At 50.0% G+C, this 5,450-nt stretch overlaps 1 pseudogene; it reads right to left on the bottom strand.

Annotated features, from left to right (window-relative positions):
• Positions 1–229: 229 nt before the first annotated feature.
• On the bottom strand, positions 230–1,664 carry LOC123153424 (BTB/POZ and MATH domain-containing protein 1-like; annotated as a pseudogene).
• Positions 1,665–5,450: the final 3,786 nt, after the last annotated feature.

Below are 5,450 nucleotides of genomic sequence, written 5' to 3'. Positions count from 1 at the left end.
TGTGGTCCGAACATCGTAAAGTATACCATGGTGAGGAAATTCAAACATCCACTCGGATCGCCCTAGCTGTACGCGGACTAGCGGCAAATTTCAGTATCGCATATTCACCAAAAGCCAAACTTTGGTCTGGAGGTTGGGAAAAGCCACCAAAGGGATACATGAAATTAAATGTTGATGCGGGGTTTGATCAAGATCTACTTGAAGGATCCTTGGGGGCAATCATTCACGATCAGAGTGGACAATTCATTGCAGCGGCGAACGAAAAAATAGGCATTTGCTCTGATTCTTTCACATCAGAGGCTCTGGCCATCAGGTTTGGGCTAAACCTCGCAAGAACTATCGGATGCAGCAGGATCGTGGTAAACTCTAATAGTTTGGAGATAGTAGAAGCCCTAAAAGACGACAATTCTTCTTCAGTTGCATATGCTATTATTGACGATTGTTTCTTCATGTCCTCTGTTTTCAACCATGTTATTTATGATCATTGTAATAGAGAGAGTAATAAAGTAGCCCATGAACTTGCTAGGCTAGTTAAGTTTTTCCCTCCTAGTTGTTGGTTGGGTTCAGCGCCTCCTGAGGTGCTTTCATTACTTGTAAGTGATAACACTGTTCTCCTGAGGTGCTCTATCATCACAGAAGGACAACTCCTACTCAGGTGCCGAAAGCCGTCGGTGGCCAAGGCCACCGTCAGATTGTGCAGAGAGCCGAGAAAATGAAAGCACGCCTTCTTCAACCCGTCGCAGCGGTGCTGCTCGGCCAGCGCCAGGATGGTCCCGACCGTGCTTACACCGATGCACTCGCATAGCTTCTCCTTGCAAACCAGCTTCAGCCTCTCAAAGTTATACCTGTCGGCCGCAACAAGAAGATGCTGGCACATGGTATCTTCCTCCTCCCCTTTCGTTCCCGTCTCCGGCAGCGAGTCGGCGTACACGAACTGCAGCAGCACTCTGAACACCCACGCCTCCATGTCGTGTATGCGTATGACGTCTTCGGTGCCGGTGCCAGTGCCGCCCTCTTTTATTGAGCCGAAGAGGTCCGCGCCGAAAACCAGCGACCGGGGCGCAAGCAGCCAACGATGCGCGGCGAACGTCTCGCCGGCGACCTCGAATACCACGTCGGCGCCCTTCTCGGAAGCGAGGAGATCACCCAGGTGCCGGTCGAGGTCGGACGGGGGCACGGACACGAACCTTGACGCGGAACTTTTTGAGGATGGCGATGTCGCACCTGACTGTGAAAGATTCGTCCGCGAGGTGATTTGACTTCTCCAGGTCTTCCCTTTTGATGAACCTGCCACGGCCCCAAGAACGACTTTGGCTATCGAAGGTGTACGCTTTCAACAATGCGAGAGAAGGATGCTTCATATCCATGGAATCTATGAAACTAAACATGAATTGCACCTTCACTTTCCTGCTGATGGCTTCGTCGAGCTTGAGGAAAAGGCCTATGTAATCGGCACTGTCTTTGCGGTCGCTGTTGGGGTAGTATCTGATGCGCCAGCGATAGCCGCACACGGTGAATTGGCGGGATTTGAGGTCTGTACCGGTGGGGGTCTCCTTGGAGTGCAAGTAGCCATCGATTTTCAGGATGTGGTAGCCCCTCGACGTGTCTGCTATGATGGCGGAGGCCGGCGACGATGAATTTTCGGGGGCAACAGCGGACGACATGGCAAACCTAATAGCCGAAGAGCAATCGACGCACCGAGGAAGGAGATAAAACCACGATGTTAATCCAGAGATATCCCAACAGGCCCTGGGTGGGCATGCACCTGCCCTGCGATCAAGGAGACAGAGAGCTGTTCAACGCCTCAATCACGGTGACGCTAGGTGATGGGAAGACGACCAGCTCCTGGGACAGCTCCTGGACGGGTGCAGGCACGCTCAAAATGGAGTTTCCTGACCTACACAAGCACTCAAGAAGGAAGAACAAAACGGTCCATGAGGCACTCCATGATGACACCTGGGTTGCAGACCTAGCCCACGGGCAAACACAACAGCTCTGGCTGGAGGTGATCCGCCTGAGCAGATGGCTCATCTCCAAGAACATAAGCCTAAGCGACCACAAGCAAGACACAATCAAGTGGAAACACACGGCCTCAGGTTTCTTCTCCACCAGCTCGGCATACAACTGCCAGTTCCAAGGGATGCTCAAGACAAACTTAAAAAATCTGCTATGGAAAGTCTGGGCACCGTCAAGGCTCAAATTTACAGTCTGGCTGCTGCTCAAAAATAGACTATGGTGCAATGACCATCTCCAGAGACGAGACTGGCCAAACGAGTATTTCTGCCAGCTATGTCTCAGAAGCCTCGAGACCTCGCAGCACCTTTTCTGGCAGTGCCCTTTTTCATCGTCAATCTGGGCAAGAACTGCCCAAGGACATGGTTGCGGCTTCATGCACCCATCGAACTGGCAGCTGAAGAGCAAAGCGGTCGACATCATCACAGAGATGGTAAATGGAGCGAGAGCTGAGCACAAAAAAGGAGTCAAGACAATGATCGTTCTGGTAATCGGCGACATTTCGCAGCAGAGAAACGACTGCACTTTCCGGCAAAAGAGTGCAAGCCTGACTGAAACAATGGCAAGCATCACAAGGACCCTTGAGTTGTGGTGCCAAGCAGGAGCAACCCACCTCGAGCACCCTTTCTGGGACCCTCCGTGAGAGAGCAACCTGCTGCATTCTAGCCACGACTAGTTTTTTGTCTTCTTTTTCAATCCTTGATCACCAGATTGAACTCCACTTTGTGTTTTTCCCGCCTACTCCTTGCTTTCGATATCAATATATGCCAGCCATCAGCTGGTCCGTTCAAAAAAAATCCAGAGATATATATTTTCCTTTCCTTGGACGACTTCACGGTTGCCTTACGAGGCCAATACTTTCTTCTTTAGAACGGCATGGGCTTGCAACGATGCTTCAGTTATTCCCCTAAAAACGGCCCATTATTATATTGTGAATGATGCAAAGGCTGGCCCGTAAACTTTGGCGTCAAATAGGTGGGAAAACGCCAACTCTTCCTCCTTTACTAGTCAATGTGTACGTGCAATGCACGTTAATTTGGAAGTATATTAAGTGCATGTGGATATTAAGTAGGATATTATTTACATGTTATTATGTGATTAGCACTATATTTGGCATGAAATCAACCGCACGCTAAACATGTTGAGCGCTCGACATTGAAGCAGTCTAGATCGTTGGATTGACATGATTTGATGGCCGAGATTAATTGAGTCTGCCCCTTTGGGTCTTTTTATATTGGTATAGATATAGATATAGACTAGTACAAATGCCCGTGCATTGCAACGGGCAAAAAATCGCAAAACCTGCTACACATGCCATTACTCACATTTCTTATATCCATTTATCATTTTTCGAAGCATGAATTTTGGACATCAAGAAATCACCATTTGATGGAAGAGTAGTGGTGCATAAATTAGTTTGATTAATCACTTTCATATTTTGCTCTTTGGAAAAACTGTGTGATGCAACGTGTGTGTAAGGGCATATTTAACCCTAAGGTGTTTTGGTGATTGATGACAATGCGTTTGCGGACTAATCGTGTGCCTTGAGTATCCTAGACGTTTCATCGCTAGGCACAAGACGGTTTGGTGCCCCTCGAAGACTATTGAAGACAACGTCTTTTCTACGTTTCTTTTTGGTGGATTTGAGTCGTAGGAAAGCCGTACTATTAAGAGGGGGTCCGCGTCGGAAAGGTTTGGGTGGAATCATCACGTACACGTTTTCTTCCTTGTCCCCTCCTTTCCCCTGCACTTTGGAGCATCCTCCGTTGATCCTCTTTTCCCTTGTCCTGACTGCTGTTGATGGGCTTGCGGTAGTACTGCTCCTTGTTAAGTGGTAGTACCGCAGGCACCCGCGGTAGTACCGCACTTCGGCGCGGTAGTACCGCAGGTGCCCACGGTAGTACCGCTCCTCTGGAGCCGCAGTACCGTGGCCCCCAGGCCAAGTACCGCTCCTTCGCGGTAGTAGGGGCGGATGTAATTTTTTACATCCGCGCCACTGCGGTAGTACCGCATGCCTTGCACGGTAGTACCGTGCGTGGCCTGGATCAGCTGCCAGGCGGTAGTACCGCTCCTCTGCGGTAGTACTGTGTCGAGTTTTTGCTTCTTCCGTTTACCAGCGGAAGTAGGGACGGATGTATCTTTATCCGCGCTCTTCCTAGGCTAGGGGTTTCCTGCCTTGCGGTAGTACTGCAAGGGGGAGCGGTAGTACCACGCCTGCGGTAGTACCGCCCTCAGCTCTTGTGCTACAGGTTTGCCCTAGCTGCTGCTGGTGCTGCGGTAGTACCGCGGGCCAGCACGGTAGTACCGCGTGGCCTTGCGGTAGTACCGCTTGTCAGCAAGCGGAAGTACCGCGTGGACCTGCGGTAGTACCGCTGGTCTGGGGCGGTAGTACCGCTGGTCGCAGGCTGGTAGGTGGATAACGGTTGGATTTTTGTCCTAAGCTATAAAAGGGGTGTCTTCTTCCTCGATTTGTTTACCTCTTCCAACCCTAAGCTCCATTGTTGCTCTAAGCTCCATTTTCGCCCGATCTCACTCCCTAGCCAATCAAACTTGTTGATTTGCTCGGGAGTGGTTGAGAAGGCCCCGATCTACACTTCCACCAAGCGAAATTTGATTGCCCCCACTAATCCCTTGCGGATCTTGTTACTCTTGGGTGTTTGAGCACCCTAGACGGTTTAGGTCATCGCGGAGCCATAGTCCATTGTGGTGCAGCTTCGTGGTGTCGTTGGGAGCCTCCGATTAAGTTGTGGAGATTGCCCCAACCTTGTTTGTAAAGGTTCGGTTGCCGCCTCCAAGGGCACCAATAGTGGAATCACGAAATCTCGCATTGTGTGAGGGCGTGAGGAGAACACGGTGGCCCTAGTGGCTTCTTAGGGAGCATTGTGCCTCCACACCGCTCCAACGGAGACGTACTTCCCCTCAAAGGGAAGGAACTTCGGTAACACATCCTCGTCTCCATCGGCTCCTCTCTTGGTTATCTCGTGCCTTTACTTGTGCAAGCTTATTTGTGTTATATCTCTTGCTTGCTTGTGTTCCTATCTTTGTTGCATCATATAGGTTGCTCACCTAGTTGCATATCTAGACAACCTACTTTGATGCAAAGTTCAAATTGTTAAAGAAAAGCTAAAAATTGTTAGTTGCCTATTCACCCCCTCTAGTCAGCCATATCGATCCTTTCAATTGGTATCAGAGCGTCGTCTCTTTAATAAGGACTTAACCGTTCGAAGAGTATGGTTGATACCGTAGATGGTGTGGAGGAACACTCCGGTGTGAAGCCGATCTCGTCTACGGGCGATGGGGGAACCTCGGTCTCACGTGAGGAGTTCAATGTGGCCTTGGAGACATTGAAAACCTGCACGACGGCCGAGGTTGAAAGCATGTTTACTAAATTCCTTGAAGGGCTTAAACTATCCACCACACCATTGAAAGTGGGTGAT

The sequence above is a fragment of the Triticum aestivum genome, chromosome 7A, assembly GCF_018294505.1.
Source record: "Triticum aestivum cultivar Chinese Spring chromosome 7A, IWGSC CS RefSeq v2.1, whole genome shotgun sequence".
Taxonomy (NCBI): Eukaryota; Viridiplantae; Streptophyta; class Magnoliopsida; order Poales; family Poaceae; genus Triticum; species Triticum aestivum.
Note: the sequence above shows the minus strand (reverse complement) of the source record. Positions and strands in the feature narration are given on the sequence as shown.